The sequence below is a fragment of the Schistocerca serialis genome, chromosome 3 (genome assembly GCF_023864345.2).
Source record: "Schistocerca serialis cubense isolate TAMUIC-IGC-003099 chromosome 3, iqSchSeri2.2, whole genome shotgun sequence".
Lineage (NCBI taxonomy): Eukaryota > Metazoa > Arthropoda > Insecta > Orthoptera > Acrididae > Schistocerca > Schistocerca serialis.
Window position 1 is genome coordinate 271,064,210 of NC_064640.1, and position 22,247 is coordinate 271,086,456.

General features: G+C 41.6%; 1 protein-coding gene and 1 pseudogene across 1 annotated transcript in view; both read left to right on the forward strand.

The window, feature by feature from the left end:
• LOC126470783 (plexin-B) overlaps window positions 1-22,247 on the forward strand; it is a 1,233,199-nt gene that overhangs the window by 1,065,423 nt on the left and 145,529 nt on the right. The gene's annotated exons all lie outside the window — the stretch shown is intronic.
• Window positions 19,200-19,317, forward strand: LOC126471844 (5S ribosomal RNA; annotated as a pseudogene).

Below are 22,247 nucleotides of genomic sequence, written 5' to 3' on the forward strand. Positions count from 1 at the left end.
AGGTAGAAATTAACAAGTCGCGGTATTTTCTGAGTTGTGAGGCTATAAGGCTACACCATACTACTCGAGCGTTAACAGGCAACCTAGGTAGGGAAATTGTGTGGAACAAGTAACTAATTTTTAATAAATTTTGGTTATGACATGAAAGGAGAGAGAAAGCAGGTGGTACGAAACTCACGCCGCCTCTTTATTGTGACAGCAATCGAACAGAAGTTCAGTGTAACTAATGAATGAATCAGTATGTTTCAGCCTGTTAGTCAATTCAGCCATTATGTTACTAACTTCCGAATTAAAGACAAATATTTGTGGAACCGTGGAACTCTGTCGCGCGGTGTGACATACAACATAATAACGCCAGAATGAAACGTACTTGACAGATATATAATGGTGTTCAAGATCGAACTCTGTCTTCGGAAAACACGCCGCAGGAAATGAATTGCAAATTGTGTAGACAGCCGATGGAATTTTTCGTTTGACAATCATTTTAATGTACTCTTTTCGCTGGTCGTGCAGGGCCGCCTCTCATGCAAATTTTATCTGCGTCTCCATCGGCACCCCTGCGATTTACATATCACTCAGTAGTCGGTAGCGGATGGTTCACTGCATGAGCCAATCTGTGACGGGCCATGCGAAAGAGAATTTCTAAATGCCTCGTAGCTGGCTCTCGTCTCCGTCTTTTTCAGTTGTATCACCTGTCTCTTTTGCGCGCAACGTGTCAGCATTTCACACAGTGTACTACGGGTTTAACTAAACGACTCTGACAAACGTTGGTTGCGCGGAAGCCCTGTCATGCCTCATCTCGTTTCTGGGCCTTTGATTCTAAAAAGGGGATGGCGGTTATCAACGAACAATCAGTTTTCAGTACTATCGTTTTTTTTTCACACCAGTTTAACCTGACTGTTAAAACAGCTCAAAATAACCGGTTTTGAAATAACCTACTTTCGGTTGTTTATTCCTATCATTTCCTTTAATAAACGTGGAAATCGAACAAAGGTTGAAAAAATTTGACTCAGTCAGTGTCAAGATACATAGAATCACACTATTAAATTAAAGAGGCAAATAAAATAAAACGAAGCCCGTCCACCGCTCACTGCTTTTCTCGAAAAATGATAAGTGACTGAATGGTACAAAAAATCACCAGTATTCTCCTATTGATTCTAATTTTTGAAACTCTGCTCAAAAAGCATGTTGTAATCGGGGATCATACCACCATTTGGGCATTACAAATAATCACGCTAAAGATGAAAACTGAGGTTCTGTTTTTCTTGTTGATTTGTCCGTTCTCAAGGAGTACAAGCAGATAAAAGGCATATTATGTAGACACAGGCAACAGATCAGCTTCTTTCTGTCTTAATGCTATGAATGAACTGTTCTTAAGTTTTTAATTTATTACTGTTACTATAACTGCCTTCCTCTTTTAGTATTTCATAGAAATGGCAGACAAATCCTTAATCTTTTAAGGCAAATGTTGCACTGTACTTCATTGCTACGTCACTTCGTAATAATAGTTCCAGCCTACACTTGGTACCATTCTGCAATACAACGGATGTCCAGTGATGACAGCGGGAAGCTCCGGTTTAGACCATGTGGGGCCAAATCTTGCACGCTACACAACAGGCGTACCTTAAGGCGCGACATATGGCAACAGTGACATAATTGTCTCAGCAATGTTGTACCAATTCTTATGTCACCTGTTTGTTGCTCGTTTTTGTCTTCATTGTTATTAAAATAGCACTGATCGCTTTTCCCATTTCCTATAATAACGCAATATTTCGAACAAATTTAAATTTTACGAATAAAAATTTCTCGTTTCTTAAAAAGGTTTGTTTAAAAGCGAAAAATTTTAGCACTGCTGCTATGGCTAACTGATGTTTCGCTTTTTACTCGGTTATAGGTAAAAAATAAAAAAAAACGCCTGTTCTAACCGAGATAAAACAAATACCGAAAAATAGCGGTCATTCAGAACTAAAATACCGTATCGGTTTTAACCGGTCGGTGTTTCCCATCCCTAATGTGCAGCTCTTGCCCGGCGAGTTGCACATAAAATAACCGTATTCTTCCAAAAACAGTGCTTTTGACGCTGTACATAGCATTCACGTCAGCATTTCGTCAGTGGAACATAAAAATCGTGGAGACAACGAAGTCTTTCCGGACGCTACAGTAAAAATTTCTCGTCACGATTATTCCATTAAGTCAGAATGGGATTCTGTGCTCGAAGATCTCTCACGCTAATGATGTAACGCGTGAGAATCGCTCCCCTAACGACTCTTCCTCTTATTTGTTTGATTATACGCTCCTCTATGAGGGGGGAAGAGTAGTCAGGGGCAGAGTAATGAAGCTATACGGTTCCACGCATCACTTACTTGGAAAGCTCTTCACAGAAAATTCATTTTCATACGTGCGATTCAGCCTGCTGCTATGTTACAAACGTGCTCGCACATTATTTTCGCCCTATATAGTCGGTCGACTTCTTCGCTTATTGCATCATTAATTTCCTGAAGTATATTTACATATGATGGAGAATTTTATTTACAAATGTGTATTGAGCACCATCTGGATTTTACTGGGTTTCATTTGCTATTATCGCATTACGTGTTCTGCTAGTTATGAACAGTCTGTCATTTCATCGATTTATTTTTTTCTCTTACTTACGATTAGTGCTGCAGCGTGTTAAAACAAGTGTCAACGCACAGTACTGTATGCTGCCTCTGTGTCATCGTAATATGGCCCCCGTGCTATTGTCATTAATAGAAAATACAGTTCGTTATAATTTCTCATCACAATTTTTCGAACAATGGTAGTCTGTAGCGCTCTTTTGTTTCTGCGGTTTCGTGATTTGATTAATCATATAACTGTAATCGTCCCCGTCAGTTATGTCATAACTGAATGGTCAGCTTATCTGACTGTCACACGGAGGACGACGTGCGATTGTCTGTGGAATTATCCGTGGTGGTAGAAACAGGCTCCACTAAGCCTTGCAAAATGACAGCTGAATTATTTGTATGAGAATTATAATTTTAAAGTATTTCATTAACAGTCCCCACTTCCTCCCCTCCCCCAATCTGACGCAAAGAATCCCCTTTTCTCCCATATCCACTGTAATCAGTTTGTGTCTGACGTTTAAGGGCCGAAGTTGCGACCGATGTCTGCAGGCGGCTAGCATAGCTCTCCACAGCGAAAGCAAATCTTTTTAAAGTCTATTCTCCTCTAAAAAAATCACGTAAAAATCCGAAATTAGTGTGTGTGTGTGTGTGTGTGTGTGTGTGTGTGTTACGGGCGCTCCACAACGAGGTTATTAGTGTTGAAATTAGCGTACGGTACAGATCTCTATAGCACCCCTCAGCATATCAATAATCTGTTCTTAATTTTAATTAAGGCTAAAGTTATAATTTCTTTAAACGTGTGGAATTTTCCTGTCAGTTAAACAGCTTCAGACTCACCACGTCCTATCTCGAAACTACTGAATTCACGGAAATACAATTTTTCGTTTATTGCCGAAAGTCCTCATTCTGCAACGGAGTACGAGGGATACGTGTAAGCTTCCGAGAACGGCATTTATTGGCCATTTTCGTCAATATATAACTCATAACAAATATGAAGTTTGAAGTCTCAATCTTCTAAAAAAACCGCGGAAATAAAAGATTGTAAAAAACGGTCAAATGTTTTGTGAAATTGTCTAAAAGTAAGTAATACAATAAATTAGATAAACATTTGATGCGCTTTTTGAATGCTCTTCAAAATCGTGTGCAGCAAATGAGACACTACTGTCTGCATAATCCACCAGACACAGACAAATACGTGCAGTACTCTTCGAAATTCTAAAAGTCTAAGCTAAACGCTGAACAGTAAATTCTCAGTTTGCAGCTTATTTCCTGTACATGATTTCGAGCATCAGTCAGAAATGCATCAGGTGTTTCTCTAATCTATTTTATTTTTTACCTTTTGGCAAATCATTTCTCAAAACATTTGAACGTTCTTTTTTCAAATATTTTTATTTCAGCAGAAGCTGTTCGTTAAACAGTTCAATTTTCCACCAAATCACTAATAAATTTTTCTCAATTATCCTAATTACTCTCAATCAATTAAACTTATTTTGTTTGGAGAACTATACTTCATTATGGTCAATTTGATACTCCCATTTGTTCATTTCCCACTCTTAGTCTGGCTACTAAATTTCAGAAAAAAATTCAGTGTGTAATTTCTAGGTTGTTTTGTTTTCGCCCCACTCAAACATTTGACCAAAATTTTTGAACTTTGCCAATGGTATAGATGTGTACAGTGCTTCCTCTCTGATTCTCTTTCGACTAGTTTGATTACACTTCGTACATCACGCGAAAGTAAACATTACACGAATCTCTAACTGAAACGGCTCATTGAGAACTAGCATGCACTAGCGCTTTGCGCAGGGGAAGTGGCAACATAGGAGCCGACAACGCCAGGCGCTCATTGGTGTATTGCCGGCGGGAACAGTCCAGCTGCTAACTATAATACTTTTAATCGGATCTCAGCTATTTTAAATAACAGATGTCGTCGGAGTTGTAGAGAGCAAAGTAGCATCCTTTCCTCAGACCATTTCTGAGCCTCTATTCCAACGAGAATATGTCCAATCAAATGCTATCTGGAATACATTTTTTTCAGCACAGAGAATACGATTATTCACTGTCCTGCCTGTGTCATGACATTATGACCCCCTATTAACTGGGCAAACAATTTCCTAGAAGTCATTAGCAACTACCTATCGACTCTCTTCCACATCATTCGCCACATTCCAACGCTCGCCCGTTATATTAACAATTTGAGCGAAGTGGCGCAGTGATTAAAGTGCCGCACCCGTACCAGGGACTAGGGGCTTTTTCTTTATGTCAGCCATAACATCAAGTTTTAGGATTTCCGTAGTTTCCTTAAATCGATTAAAGCGAATGGCGGGTCGGTTCCGTTGAATTCCGCATTCTTGTCCGTTCAAACCGTGCACTTCGTCTCTAGTGACCTCGTCGTTGATGAGAAGTTAAAGTTTCGTACCTTCTTAACTGAACGTTCTGCAGAATAACGAAATATATTAAGCTGTAACCCAAGAATAAGTAACAATGTCAGTAGTCAAATAAAAATCAATTTAATGATATGATATTACATGAGGATATTTCTGATCCGTCGTTGTAACTACAAAAATGCGTGACTTTTTCACCAGACGCGTTTCGCTTTATTCAGGCAAAGTATCATCAGTGGTGGTGATTTTTTCGGTTGCTTTTTCGTTTACATCGATCGGGAAACGCCGTCTGCTAGCACATCGTTGGTATTCTGTGTTAGATACTGATAATTTCCGTCTGCTTTTTAGATGTTCTGCAGCACTATGCATTTCTCACAAAACACTTTTATGCACACCTCTGTATTCTGTTTGTTTTCGTACTTTCGTAGACATACTTGAAGTACGAAAACAAACAGAATACAGTGGTGTGCATAAAAGTGTGTTGTGAGAAATGCATACTGCTGCAGAACATCTAAAAAGTAGACGAAAATTATCAGTGTCTAACACAGAAAAACAACGATGTGCTAGCAGACGGCATTTCCTGATGTAAGCGAGAAAGCAACCGAAAAAATGAAAAAATCACCACCACTGATGATGCTTCACCTCAATAAAGCGAAACGAGTCTGGTGAAAAAATCACGCATTTTGTAGTTGCAACGACGGATCAAAAATACCCTCATGAATTATAAAGCAACTACGGACAGTATAGCCACACCAATGAAGAAGATATGATATTAATTTAATAATTGTCAATACGCTATACTTTTCTTACTTTAAATGATAATGCTTACTATGTTCTGTTTCCGGATTGTTTAATATTAATCGCTTTTCTTTCTACCTTGCTATAAACGTACTCTTTCAAATAATGATTCTATTACAAATGGCATTAGTCTCCGCGTTACGTTGTATAGATGGAACACGACGACACGAATTCGATCACCTAGAAGTTGTGTACATACTTGTAACACGAAAGTTAATTGTACACTGTGAACTGAGTAGGCTGGTATACGATATTCATCAAATGGGTCTCTCATTTTTTCCTTTGATGTAATGGTGCTACTACCGACAGCGATAAGATCACAAAATTACAGTTCCTCCAGCAATAATTTCGTTTTATAAAACTTTACAATTATATTCGTACCAAAGTTCGTATTATGTGGCATACATTTTATGCTTCTCCCACGAATCTTTCATGGTATCGCAGCTTTTTCGACCACCAGTGAATAATCATATTTTCTTTATTTAATCGTGTCAGAAGAATCGTACATAAAATCAGAATGATTAACACATACATATTAAGTATATAACGAATACAAAAAGAGTATAAAAGTATACAGATATATAAGCAGGGTCAAGTAGCTTTTTTATTTTATGAAGTCTTGGACCGGAAACTGGCCACGTCCAGCGCTTCCGGAGTAGCATTTATCAAATCCTTCACGGTTCAGGTGCTTAGGCACGGCACACACTGCTTGAGGTGGGTGGTGGTTTGAGTGTGTCCACAGTCACACAGCACCGGTTCATTTGAGAGGCCCCATTTGCGCATTTTCTCTTTGGATCGTGTGACACCAGAGCGCAGCCTATTAAGAGATTTCCATGTCGTCCATCCTTTCATATGGCCGGGAGGGAGTTCTTCATTTGGGACTGACCATTCCCCAAGGTGCGCGTTTTCTTCTCGCCACATTCTCAGCCTCACTTGCTGCGGTGTCCCGACGATGTTTTCTGCTGTGTGCTGGAAGCTTTTTCTAGATTTTAGTCGACGGCGGGCTGGCTGGTGTTTGTACAGCGGGTGGGCAGGTGAGGTCAACGCCTTTGTCTTTTCCTTCGTGGCCGCTACTTTCCTTCTAATATCTGGTGGGGCCACGCCTGCCAGGCAGTACAATTTATCAGTCGGGGTTGGTCTCACAAGGGGAGGCCGCCAATTGTGAAATTCAGATTCGATTCATACTGCGCATAATAAAAGCTCATGGCCAGAGGTGTAATGTGGCAAAGCACCAAGATGCACTTCTCAGCCGTTGTCGAGAAAATCGACAGTTAAAAGAAACCGTTGCGGTGAAATACTTTCTACGATTAATGATTTTCTACAGCGTCATAGCGCAGCGATAAGCGCTGGGGTTCGTAATCCGAAGGTCGCCGGATCGAATCTCGCGCCATGCAATATTTTTTTATTATTACTTTTTTGCAATTCAAATATATATAATTCCCGGCAATCAGTTGCAACAATTATGCATATAATAAGTTGTTGAAAGTCGTTTGTCGTGGAAAAACTGGCGACTTCGAACATCATTATGTTTTCCGCAAACAAAGTTGTATTTCACAAATGTTGTTAATTGTCTTCATAATGTTAACCACGTATAATTAACGGAAGACGTAGAAACGAATACGTATAGCGTAAGTCAAACGTTCGAATTAGAATAGAGACCCCACGAACACAAACTTGCTGTGGCAGATATGAAATATAAACTCCGTTACTCGCTCGTTACACTTGAACGACAGATGTTGAATGGGCCGAAACGAGCCGCCCCATAACAGCGTAGTTGCCTGCTAACTTCGAAAGAAGGTAGATGCGGTCCCTAGCGCAATTTATAACATCGTCGAAAATCAGTGCGGACGGGACAGCTTTGGTACACCCTGTTAAACAAACGGAAAAATGGAGGCGGTACATTTGGAGAGCGATCCGCCTTCACCAACATGCATAAGCAATTCATTAATAGTTTATATATATATATATATATATATATATATATATATATATATATATATGTATATATAAATTGCAAAAAAGTAATAATACAAAAATATTGCATGGAGCGAGATTCGATCCGGCGACCTTCGGATTACGAACCCCAGCGCTTACCGCTGCGCTATGACGCTGTAGAAAATCATTAATCGTAGAAAGTATTTCACCGCAACGGTTTCTTTTAACTGTCGATTTTCTCGACAACGGCTGAGAAGTACATCTTGGTGCTTTGCCACATTACACCTCTGGCCATGAGCTTTTATTATGCGCAGTATTAATCGAATCTGAATTTCACAATTGGCGGCCTCCCCTTGTCAGACAACCTGTGATGATGCGGCAGGATTCATTAAGCGGTATGTCCACTTGCTTGGCGTGGCTAGAATTGTACCATACAGGGCACGCGTACTCCGCTGTTGAATAGCACAAAGCAAGAGCTGTGGTTCTCACTATTCCAGGCTGTGCCCCTCCCATGTAGTGCACGTTAGTTTGCGCACAATGTTGTTTCTCGCGGCTACTTTGTGTTTAGTGTTCATGCAGTGCTTTTTATAGGTGAGTGCTCTATCCAAGGTGACGCCTAAGTATTATGGTGTTTCGCAATGTTCCAGGGGCACTCCTTCCCAGTTAAGTTGTAGTCTTCTTGCAGATTGTCTGTTCTTTAGGTGGAAGGCGCAGGTTTGGGTTTTCCCTGGGTTGGGTTTGAGATGGTTCCCCTTATAGTAGATGGCAAGCTGTTCGAGGGCTTCTGACAAATTCTGTTCAACAGTTTCAAAGCTGTCTGCTTGAGCGGTAATGGCGCAATTATCTGCATATATGAAGCTTTCGGTGCCTTGGGGGGAGGGGCTGGTCATTAGTATATATATTAAAAAGTGTTGGGGCCAGTACGCTTCCTTGGGGGAGGCCATTTTTCTGTATCCTCCACAGGCTTCTCTGTCCCTGAAAATCCACGAAGAATCTTCGATTCTGTAGTAGGTTTCCAATCAGTAAGGTTAGTCTGTAGTCCCTACTCATTGCGTATATTTTCCCCAGCAGCAGTCGGTGGTTGACTGTGTCGTAGGCTGCTGATAGGTCTAGGAAGACAGCCCCGGTGATCTTCCTGTTCTCGAAACCATTCTCTGTGTGTTGCGTTAATTTTAGCACCTGTGACGTGCAGCATTTGCCCGTCACAGGTGCTAAAATTAACGCAATAATCATATGAAACTGGCTTATGAGGACATTTCTGTTAACTAGTATTCACTAAAAAGCTACGATCACTTCCGACTTTGTAGTTGAGAAGAAATTGCTATGACTCTTATTGACGCAATAGACTACCGAAAGAACTAAAAAGTATAAGTAGCGTCTGCATGGTGCGATTGAACGTAAGGAGCTATTCTGTCTATACATGTGCAGGGTCGGACAATTGACACTTAGGAGAGGATGATTGATCGTCGCCTGAAGCGTGTCTGCCGCAGCGCGGCGCAAGGCTTCTTACGCTCGGCTCCACTTCAATTTGCGTCCGTTCCGCAGGGAGCGATTATTTACTTTGAGCTGTTTAGCTTCAGCGGAACGGCTACCTGTGTATATTTGAAGTACGTCAACGGGCCCTCTGATTCCATCCCAGTCGCTGTGAGTATCCTTTACTCGAGCACCTCTGGAAATGAATGCCTGCGTTCCACTTAACTGTTTGAGAGTTATCTGCAAGTTCCTTTGTCAGCGGTGACGCCGTCTTCTATCTCTGCTGATGCTCTAACAGCTTACTGCCTCGTCAGTGGAGCTCCCCACCTTTAATTAAACCAGTCTGAACTAATAACAAATGTTTTCGTTTCCTGTTCTTACAGAGAACTCTTCGTATAATCTCTTTGTATACGGAAGTCCAGTGACGAAAGAACGAAGTGCCGATGACTGACTGACGTTGTGTTGTGTTGTGGGGTTTGGATGTTTTTACAGAATTGTTTTAAACACAGCCCCGTTTTTACAAACGATAATGATCAGCTTACACAGGAAGGGGCATATTATAAAACAAAAACAATTGATTTTTCTATGTTTCTTCCGAATAACAGATAATGTCATATTATTAAGCAAATTTTTCCCTTTGCCACAATACTCACACACATTGGATATCAGTTGCCACAGCCGATACGATACGCCAAGTCTCATTAAGTTTGGACGCTCCTAAAATTCCATAAGCGCCAGAGAGAATCAGAACAAGGTTTTCGATATGTAATTGTACATGACACTATGGTTAATACTTTTAAATTTTCTCCCCGCCAAGAGTTTTCGAGACACCACATTTTTACAATTTTTTAATCAATAAGTCTTGAAGATATGAGTACAGAATATAACACTTGCTAAGGTTTGCGCCGGTGTGGCCGAGCGGTTTTAGGCGCTACAGTCTGGAACCGCGTGACCGCTACGATCGCAGGTTCGAATCCTGCCTCGGGCATGGATGTGTGTGATGTCCTTAAGTTAGTTAGGTTTAACTAGTTCTAAGTTCTAGGGGACTGATGAACTCAGATGTTAAGTCCCATAGTGCTCAGAGCCATTTGAACTATTTTGCTAAGGTTTGCACTGAAATGCCTCGGAGAATTAATCATGAAATATGCTAAACCTGCCAACATAGTGCAATTAGGTGATATTTACTGTGCAGTGCCTACAATTTTGTGTTCTCTTTTAGCACATCGCACAGCTATTTTTTGCGAAACATTTCACTGACAACTATCGAGCGTTAAAGCACTGTAATCTTCTTTTGAAGAGCTCTATATTTCACTAAAAATCACTGCGATCCATTAAAAAAAAAAAAGAAACATGTTGCTTGAATATTTCGCTGTGCAAAAAGGCGCGAATATAAACTATTCTACACAATACTTTCCCACTACGCATCCATTACTTATTAACATCCTTTTCCCGATATTTTGAACCCTTTATGAAATATTATGGTGATTAATTCTGTATATCAGATTGAAAAAAGGGGAACTTGCATTTGCAATAAAAATCTGATATATCAAAGCTTTGTCATAGAAGTTTGTAGTCTCGTTGGAAGTGAAGTAAAACGAATATTCTGTGGATGTCAGCAGAATGTAAATACGTTAGTACCGCCACAGCAACACTGTACGTCCCAAAAATACAAGCACACGTGACTTAGAATCTAGAGAAAACTATTGCCCATATGACTAGGTAATGGAAATGAGCGTTTAGCGTCATTGGCCGGGAGGCCCCTTGCGGGGCAGGTCCGGCCGCCTTGGTGCAGGTCTTATTACATTCGACACCACATTGGGCGACCTGCGCGTCGGATGGGGATGAAATGATGAAGACAACACAACACTCAGTCTCTGAGTGGAGAAAATCTCAAACCCAGCCAGGAATCGAACCCGGGCCCGTAGGATAGCAATCCGTCACGCTGACCACTTTTTTTCATTTCGTTCGTTGTTGATCGTTGTGTTTGGTCGTTGCGGACTTGACATTGTATCCGCTGAAATCCGTTTGTTGCTCTTTCCGCACAGTTTTTATATTACAGAGGCCAACAAGCTCTCTGACCGAACACGCTGAGCTACTGTGCTGGCGACTCAGCTATCGGGGCGTACATATGACTAGGTAAAACTGCGTGATTCAGCGTGGCATGTATCCGGTCGTCACAGATTTGAAATAAATTCTTCAGCACAAGAAATTTGTCGCAGAGTTTAAGCTGCTTCGTGAGTGCTTAATGATTTTTATCTGTTGGTACGAACGATAGATATTTCGTAGCTGAAAAGCCACTTTGCTTCCGTTACATTTGCGCTTCGTGACAGGTTAGTTAACAGTTTAGAATATTAATGAACTCTTTCCTCACAGCTTCGCAGAACAATAACAAACTTATGAATGAAAAACACGAATTGCGAATGTACTGTAGTATTTATTTTCCTTGTAAACCGAAAATCGGTTGAGAAGAAAAATAAATACTGTGGAACACTCTAAGTTCATGTTTTGCATTCATAAATATAAATAACTTTTCCTGCGTGCTTATCAAAATGACCAGTTAGAGAACCTTGTGCTTCAGTTTTCTTTTTCTTTTTTCCTATCGCGCTTGCACGTAGACAGGTAAAAATTTAACGGCATCATTTTGGTTGATAGATGACATTACTGTTAATTACACTGCAACGTGGCAGCAAATGAATTAAGTGCTTATCTCCACCATACAAGGACATTTAGTCGCAGGCTGCTTTTAACTGGTCGCCAGGAAAAGTGCCAAGCGTGGGCAAGTGAGAAGAGCCTCTCTTTCTACTGCTGGACTGCTCTTATGTGTCTCCTAGCCATTAAAGGCGTACGAGCTTTCTTTACAGATAAGACTTCATCTCCTCCTCTGTAAGTTCCGTCTTATCCTCTCCCCCCCACCCTTTCCAGCCACACAAGCCCTACCACGCTCCCCCCTTTCTTTCCGACATCTTCCCCCCCCCTCCCCGCTTGCCGCTTCTTCACCCTTCTTCAGTAGAACAGAAAAGCAAACCTTCTGAATTTTATAATATAACCTAAATGTAGTTCATTATCTCTCTACTCCAGGCGAACAGGCGAAAAGTGCTTCCATGTACAGGTATCCAGTCCTCCGCTGTGTAACATAGTCCTTAGATTATTTTTTGACTGTACGTTTTTGCACGCATATCGATCAACATCAGCCTGTAAATTAAAAATATTTACAAAATGCGTTTGATCAGCAATATAAACATTAAATATTTAATCACGCGGATATATCAATTAAAGTAATTATTACCCTATTACATATTTGCGTATTTAGCCGTGCGAAATCGGAGCGTCGCGATTACACTGTTACGCAGTTTAGGAATAAAATTAAATCTCCGAATTATAGCCCTATGATAAATGACCTCATATCATTTCATTTAACGATTGCAAACAAATTACACATGATTTCGACTCGGCCTGACGAATTGGTCACTGTTTTATGGAATTATTACATTTTTATTATTAATCTCGTCTACATGAATGCTTACTTTTGGAGCGGAATTGACTACATTGAGGACGAGAGAAATTTAAGGAACGAAAATCAGTAGTCGCTGCCAACGACATGGAGGACAGTACAGATTGTTTCGCACGTTTTTCTTAAGGCTGTTGCACCTTTTCTGCGTTACTAACAAAGGTAGTCATGATAAGGAAACAACCAGCTGAAAAAGAAATAGGTTTGCGCCTCGGATACAGAATCCCAGTTTCGTATTCCTTATAATTTTGCAATTATTTCTTCGAAAATTCATCTAACAACCCTTCAACTCTACCGAGCGATGTGACGCAGTGGTTAGCACAGTGGACTCGCATTCGGGAGGGCGACGGTTCAAACCGGGGTCCGGCCATCCTCATTTAGGTTTTCCGTGATTTCCCTAAATCGCTTCAGGCAAATACCGGGATGGTACCTTTGAAAGGGCACGGCCGATTCCCTTCTCCTAAACCGATGGGACCGATGACCCCACTGTTTGGTCCCCTCCGCGAAATCAACCAAACAACCTTAAACTCTCTCAGTATGTATCCAGTCATATACTTGCAAGGAGAGAGAAACCTCTGTTATAAAAAGGCAATACCGTTCATCCAGTAAATAAATTATTAAAAAAATAAGATAAGTTAACCCTCATCAGCACAAAGGTAACCACCGACTTCATCTTCAGAGTCAAGTAGGTATTACATATGTAAAGAGATATACACTCCTGGAAATTGAAATAAGAACACCGTGAATTCATTGTCCCAGGAAGGGGAAACTTTATTGACACATTCCTGGGGTCAGATACATCACATGATCACACTGACAGAACCACAGGCACATAGACACAGGCAACAGAGCATGCACAATGTCGGCACTAGTACAGTGTATATCCACCTTTCGCAGCAATGCAGGCTGCTATTCTCCCATGGAGACGATCGTAGAGATGCTGGATGTAGTCCTGTGGAACAGCTTGCCATGCCATTTCCACCTGGCGCCTCAGTTGGACCAGCGTTCGTGCTGGACGTGCAGACCGCGTGAGACGACGCTTCATCCAGTCCCAAACATGCTCAATGGGGGACAGATCCGGAGATCTTGCTGGCCAGGGTAGTTGACTTACACCTTCTAGAGCACGTTGGGTGGCACGGGATACATGTGGACGTGCATTGTCCTGTTGGAACAGCAAGTTCCCTTGCCGGTCTAGGAATGGTAGAACGATGGGTTCGATGACGGTTTGGATGTACCGTGCACCATTCAGTGTCCCCTCGACGATCACCAGTGGTGTACGGCCAGTGTAGGAGATCGCTCCCCACACCATGATGCTGGGTGTTGGCCCTGTGTGCCTCGGTCGTATGCAGTCCTGATTGTGGCGCTCACCTGCACGGCGCCAAACACGCATACGACCATCACTGGCACCAAGGCAGAAGCGACTCTCATCGCTGAAGACGACACGTCTCCATTCGTCCCTCCATTCACGCCTGTCGCGACACCACTGGAGGCGGGCTGCACGATGTTGGGGCGTGAGCGGAAGACGGCCTAACGGTGTGCGGAACCGTAGCCCAGCTTCATGGAGACGGTTGCGAATGGTCCTCGCCGATACCCCAGGAGCAACAGTGTCCCTAATTTGCTGGGAAGTGGCGGTGCGGTCCCCTACGGCACTGCGTAGGATCCTACGGTCTTGGCGTGCATCCGTGCGTCGCTGCGGTCCGGTCCAAGGTCGACGGGCACGTGCACCTTCCGCCGACCACTGGCGACAACATCGATGTACTGTGGAGACCTCACGCCCCACGTGTTGAGCAATTCGGCGGTACGTCCACCCGGCCTCCCGCATGCCCACTATACGCCCTCGCTCAAAGTCCGTCAACTGCACATACGGTTCACGTCCACGCTGTCGCGGCATGCTACCAGTGTTAAAGACTGCGATGGAGCTCCGTATGCCACGGCAAACTGGCTGACACTGACGGCGGCGGTGCACAAATGCTGCGCAGCTAGCGCCATTCGACAGCCAACACCGCGGTTCCTGGTGTGTCCGCTGTGCCGTGCGTGTGATCATTGCTTGTACAGCCCTCTCGCAGTGTCCGGAGCAAGTATGGTGGGTCTGACACACCGGTGTCAATGTGTTCTTTTTTCCATTTCCAGGAGTGTATATCGAAGTACCGGTAAAAAAGTTGTGTTCCGCCAATCACGTAAGCGTGCGCAAGTAAAGTTGTTCGGTAGATACCTAATATAGTGAAGGCATCGTTAAGCTTGTCCAAGCGATTTTTTGAAGTATCTGAGACATTTTGAATTTACTAATGAGAAATAAGGTTGATATGCTCATCCCACCATTCTGATGCTGCTTTTCCACTGTCTTGCTAAATCAAGCCAGGAGAACATCGGGACGGTTTCTTAAGACGTTTCCTCGCCCTTCCTTGACAGTTTTAGCTAATGCACTCTCTCTAACGAACACAATGCCGACGGGACGCGAAACCCTAACCTTCCTTCATACTCTTGGAAATGCAGTTGCATTGTGCTGACTCGATTGAACAAGTCGACGGATAGCACCTGAAAATACTGATCCATGCAGTTTCTTTTCTTAAATCTCCTTTGAATTTGTTCCTGGAAGATCTTCGAAACTCTACAGTTGCTAATTATCTTGTCCGAAATGGAAAGTTTGAGAACCGTGGATGTAGTACTGCAAGGTTTACAATTTAAACAGCAACCAGCTACAAGTACGGCTTGAAAAGGTTGATTTGAATCAAACCATGACTGGTTTCGAACTTCTTTCAAATCCATCTTCAGACGGTTGTTACAGGTTTCCTTACTTTCTTGCAGGGACCTCGTTTTGTATTCGTTATTAGTTTGCTGCACTATGATAGACAGTATTTTTTGTTCACAATTCGGTAAAATTTACGAAGGATACGTGTTACGAGGTGAAAGCTTACATTCTGTATAATTCTGTGCGACGAAATCGCCCTGTGTTTTTGTTACGAATTTCAAAATTAATACATTTGAGGACGTACACTGCGTGAATGCTGTTCAGTTTACTGGAAAAATCTTTAAACCACACCATTCTATGTTTAATGCCAGCACGCACGATACACATTTACAAAATGTGGCCCAGTGTCACGTGAGAAACATCAACAATATTTTCAACGTTAATACAGTGGTCCAGAATGAGCGGAGTGTGCGCTGATATGAAACTTCCTGGCAGATTAAAACTGTGTACCCGACGGAGACTCGAACTCGGGACCTTCGCCTTTCGCGGACAGGTGCTCTACCATCTGAGCTACCGAAGCACGACTCACGCCCGGTACTCACAGCTTTACTTCTGCCAGTATCTCGTCTCCTACCTTCCAAACTTTACAGAAGCTCTTCTGCGAACCTTTTAATACAGTGGTAATTGGGTTACCAGTGCTGTGAGAATGTATATGCGCGGTAAGTTATATCTATGCTAGTGCAATGAAATTAAATTAATAACGGAAAAGAGGAGTAGAATTATTTACAATTATTACTAACATGGAATTCTGTTGAACGGTTAGGATTACACATAAAAGAGTTTTATATATATACGATATCAAGCACTGCGTAGAGTAAATAAGCACAGTAAGATTTATTTTTTTTTTGTTATAGTGATTAAGCTAAGTTTAAATATTGAATCTACAAGTGCACGTTCAAACTTAGCTCAATCACTATAACAAAGCCGGCCGGTGTGGCTGAGCGGTTCTAGGCGCTTCAGTCCGGAACCGCGCGACCGCTACGGTCGCAGGTTCGAATCCTGCCTCTGGCATGGATGTGTGTGATGTCCTTAGGTTAGTTAGGTTTAATTAGTTCTAAGTGTAGGGGACTGATGACCTCAGATGTTAAGTCCCATAGTGCTCAGAGCCATCTGAACCACTTTAACTATAACAAAAAACATATCTTATTGTTCTTATTTACTGTACACTGTATTTGTTATTGTTTGTATATAATTTTTTTATGTGTAATGCTAACCAATCAGTTGAACACCATATTAGAGATTATTTTAACTAACTTTACTTCTCTTTTCGATTGTTAAATTAATGTCATTGTACTAGCAAAGACATATTTTACTGCCCCTATACTCTCATACAGTATCGGTAACCTAACATATTTACAGCTGCAACATCTCTGAAAATATTGCTTGTGTCTCTCATGTGAAACTGGGCCACGTTTTGTAGATGTTTGTCGTGTATGCTACCATTAAGCATAGAATGGTGTGGGTTAAAAAGTTTTTCAGTGATCTGAACAGCACTCACATAGTGCACGTCCACAAATCTGTTAATTTTAAAATTCATAACAAAAACACTGGGCGATTTCGTCACGTAGAATTATACTGAACGTGAGTTTTCACCGCATTTCACCTTTAATAACTTTTATCAAAACATTCATGGAAAGGTTTCAGAGGTCAAAAGAACTAAATCCTTCGTGAATTTTACCGAATTGTGAAAGAAAATTTTGTCTGTCCTTGTGCAGAGACCAATAACGAATACAAAACGTAGACCCAGCAAGATGGATTTATAAGAAATCGAAACCGGTCATGGTTTCATTCAAATAAACTCTTTTAAGTCATACTTGTGACTACGATATTACAGTGCCTGTGTTGTTAAGAATAGTTTATTCAGACATGCATGCATGTCCGATGGAACATTGCATCGTTGTGTTTAACAACATAAGCACTGCAATATCGTATTTATCCGCCAATAACAAACTGCGACTTTCAGTTAAAAAATTTAGTAAGGTTGTACGCAGGAACGATGATAGATGGAAGTTTGAGTGTAGCCGTGAGTACTGCACGGATCACCAGCACGGCAGCTCAGCGTGTTCGGTAAGAGGGTTAGCTGCCCTCTGTAATAAAAATAAACTGATTTAATGGATCAACGAAGAAGTGGAACAAGTGTCATAGGACGCACGCCCCGAACAAATACAACGATCAATTACGAATAAAATGAGATAAAAAAATTGGGTAAGGCGACCACTCACATGAAGTGAGAGATGCGGGTTCGAATCCCAGTCGGCAAAAATTTTCAGTGTCGCCATTTCCATACACGGTTGATAGTTGTTCGTATTCGCAACTGCGAATACATTTCATGTATATATTTGTGGCTGGTTGATGTTTAGATCATAAACCTTGTTTACAGTTCTTTTTAGTCAAAATTATGACGCAGGCAAACTTTATCACACCTGTGTCCACGTTATGAATTCCTTACACACAGTCTTCGCGAATCACACGTGATACCGTGCATCAAGGACTTACGAACCTCTTGATTTCAACTACTCCGCGTCTGCGGCCGGGGTAGCTACGACATGTTAATGCTTTGACGCTTAACGAAGAGGTAGCCGCTTCGAAACATGGTGATGGAATATACTCTCATCAGAAGAAAATAGTTAGAAAGTCGAAGAGGTATAGCGACGTTAGCTTCCACCTGTGTTGATCCCAGATATCTGCGTTGTGCCTCATGGAATGAGAGCATGTGACTGGTGAGATTGATACATGTGTCCGATGAGCGTTTTGATAACAGTAGCCAATTTTTCGTAACCGAAGAGGGAAGACTCGTCTATTGCAAGAATATCGCGACACTCCACTGCATAAACGGTCATACCATAGGCCTACCCACTTGACATTTCCTATCAGATAGGAGAGAAGCAACAGCAGGATTCAGGCATTATCGCCTACATTCAATGAGTATTTTACTTTTGACATTGCAGCTTGATAAAATGTTGAGTCTTCCATCTGGTAACAGCTCAAATGATTTCAAAATTCCTTACTTTCACAACATTTCGCCACAAACTAACGAACAGCTGAGGCTAGTCAGCCTATTTAGAAACTGGTTAAAAGGCCTGTGACACCACCTGATCAGACTTTAGTGTAGTGCATGTCGTGTTTCGCAAATTGGTAGTACAAGTTGCTTCTCTTCCTTAAAGATGAGATAGAACGCCTACAGCATCAAACGGTCGTACTGCTGTACGCTATACTGAACCTTTCAGATAGATTAAATGAGGCTCTTTTCTAGAAAAAAAAATCCATAAATTGTGACTAACACCATTTCCACCAAATATTTACTCTTGGGAGTAAACATTCAGTAAGGTATACAGGAAAACTTTTGTGGGGTTCAGAAAAGCAGGGGAGAGATGATGTCAGGTTAAAATTTTGAGTTGGAATGTCAGCGTGTTCATTTGACACAGGCGTCTCGCGAAACGCAAAGTTATGAGTGCGAGTTGAAGTTAGGAACACATTTTCTACTTGCTACGCAGTTTTATGGTGAATCAGTTTAGATCTAAGTTAACTTACGGTGCCTTTGAGCCCATCGTTTATGCTATTATGTTGAAATTCGTATAAGAAACGGAAAAAATAATTTCACTGGGAAATGCATTCTCAGTAACACTAAGCTCTCTGAGAACGTACTCAACCGCCTGAGACGTTGTAACGTATCAATTTCCATCTTTCCCTTTAATATTGAAAAATATTACAGTTACTATTAATGTTTTATTATTAACTATCCTTTCCACAAAGGCAACGGCCTCGCCGCAGTGGAAATACCGGTTCCCGTCAGACCACCGAAGTTAAGCGCTGTCGGGCGTGGCCAGCACTTGGATAGGTGACCGTCTGGGCTGCCATGCGCTGTTGCCATTTTTCGGGGTGCACTCAGCCTCGTGATGCCAATTGAGGAGCTACTCGACCGAACAGTAGCGGCTCCGGTCAAAGAAATCCATCATAACGACCGGGAGAGCGGTGTGCTGACCACACGCCCCTCATGTGAGGATGAAACGGCGGTCGGATGGTCCCGATGGGACACTTGTGGCCTGAAGACGGAGTGCTTTTTTTTCCACAAAGCTTCTGATCGCCGTGTTCTGCACTAGGCATCCAGAAGAATTTTTACACTTTTCTTTACAGCCTTGACTGGAAAGAAATGCCTTCCAATGTGTTACCTCTTCTGATTAGACCTTACATTTCTCTAGAAGGTACTTACACATTTTTGGCGTTGCGAACTCCTTCAGAAGCTATATGGTCTGTGAATGGCACGCATCCCCTCTCTGTAAGGGCGGCCACCTGGTGGCAATACAACCAAATGTCTCTTCTCGGCCATGGTTCGCCTCATTGAAGCTTAGTAAACGTCATGTGACCTCTCATCTGCATGAAGCTGGGAGAAGGATGCTACCCTGTCTACCTCCACCGGTTGAAAATCATCGCTTCTGTACACTGTGATCAGGACACAACGGCAGTGGCGGATCTGTATCACGTCATATCTGCATGTACGAAGTACTCGACTACATAGGCGGTCTTGTACAAAAAATTGGTTCCTAGGGGCTACCTCGTCGCTACAGGTGTAGCTGTTTCAATGATCCAATGCGATATATGAAGCTATTATTTTCTCACAAACTATTTAAAAGACGTTGGTATCCAGCTTTGACCTGTAAGTTGTGTGGATCTTGTCCTCTCATGGGACCAGCCCGATTCGTAAACTGGGACGTCTGTTTGTGTTTTTACTTTGCATTAGGAACTTTGTAATCGACACAGTTGCCCAGATATCAGTTACAAGTTGCTGTGGACTTCACTCTCCTCTGGAATAGGCCCAGTTCGAACCCTGGATCGTGATTTTGTATGTGTGTGTGTATTGGTTTTTTTCTTTTTTTTCTTTTAAATTTATGCAGCGAACTTAACTTTGTACTTCACACTGTTATCATTGTTCTGTTACGAAAATTGCACTAATGTTAACTTGACGCTGTTGTAACTACTGCTTGCCGTCTGTGTTCGTCTTTTAGTGTTCTTATTTTACATCAAGAACTTACATTTGTACATTTATCTCTTTTTATTGTTGTACTGTGGAAATTGCAGTTACGTTAATATGGCACTTTTGTGTCTACTGTTGGCTGTTTGGTCTTTGCTACCCAAAGCCAAAAATAAAAAAAAGTATGGTCGGCGAGCGCCAGTGTCGCGTGGCTTCGCGAGCTCGCAACTGTTATCGCGGCGAGTGGTCGGCTGCAGTGCCTCGTATGAGGCGCGTGAATAGCACCCGCTATCGGCTAATTTTGAAACACAGCTGCCCACAGTGCGACGCCCAGTCACCTCACTGCAAATGCTGTTCATTCACCGTGAAGCTTCCATCATCAGTTTTAACTTGCTAATGCAACCTGGATTCACGTGTTCCTCTAGCGGACGTCCCGGTGAAATTCAAACTGGGCTTGAGAAATGGAATTTTTTATTACAGATACGAAAATAAACATCGATCTCGTCTTTTTTCCACCATTTCCCCAACAGAAGACGTTTCCTGATATATGGACTGGGATGTAATGTGAATGTCAGTAGCGGTGTTTGAGTTCTTTAGTGTTCTTAATTTCCGCTTTAAGTAACATTAGCTGCTACCACTGCCGTTATTACTATTACTTCTAGTAGTTTATAGCCCACTTTTCACTTCCACACAAGGCCACACTGCAAATACCTACAGAAAATTAGACTTCCCGTATTTCCAATAGTATCAGTAGTAATCGTAGTAGTATCGGTATTGTTATTTTTGTTATTTCATAACTGACGCCATGTCTTAGAAACCGTGGTCCTTTTGTGATAATAATTATACAACTTTTTACTTGCCGATAACCGGTTTCAATCTGTGTTGCAGGTCATCTTCAGGTCTAGCTTGGAACAAAAAGTCATTAATTATTTTGCAGAAGAGTGATATTACGAACACTTGTCTCATGGATGGTAGAAACAACAAAAAATATTATGAACTCGCACGTACATGACACCCCAGGGTTCAATTTGTCGACGTTGTGTTAAACTAACGTAAAAAACAATTATGTAGTGGGTAAATTTTTTCATATAGTCTAGTCACTTGACATGTGCGTAAGTCATAGATGAGTACATTAAAACGGTGTAAAACTATTTCTCCACATATAGTTAAATAAAAAATTAATAAAAATTCGAACGTAAAGAGCCCTTAATGTAGTACATTTCATCATGGTTGATGTGCTACACAATAATAGATGAAAACAAATGTTATAAATAAGCATGTTGACAGCAGATTGTGCATCGTATATTTTTGTTGTGGTTTACATTTTTTAAAAAGCCTGTGAAAAGTTATCGAACATATCGGGGAGTTTAAGAAATTTTCCTTCATGTTAATGAACAGAAATAGAAATACACTGACGACTCTTACTTAAGTCAAAGAAAAAGGAGGAAAAAGGAGTTAGTCACGAGATAATCATAACTACATAAGTGAAATGAAATGTACTACACTTACGTAGTTATGGTTACCTCGTTATTAGACTCCTGTTTCTTCGCCCTTTTTTTTAACTCACAGTAAGTCCTCGGCGTATTTCTGTTTTTATTCATTAAAATGTAGGAAAATTTCTTAACGTCTCTAGTATGTTCGGTAATTTTGCACTGCCTGTTTTTGCAAACAAGAACAAATATGTACGTTGAACACAGTCCTGTCAATATGTTTGTAACATTTGTTTCTTAGCTCTTATTGTGTAGCTCATCATTAATCCTGAAATGTATATCTACACGATTAATCTGCAATTACCAATTAAGTGCCTGGCAGAGGATTCATCGAACCACCT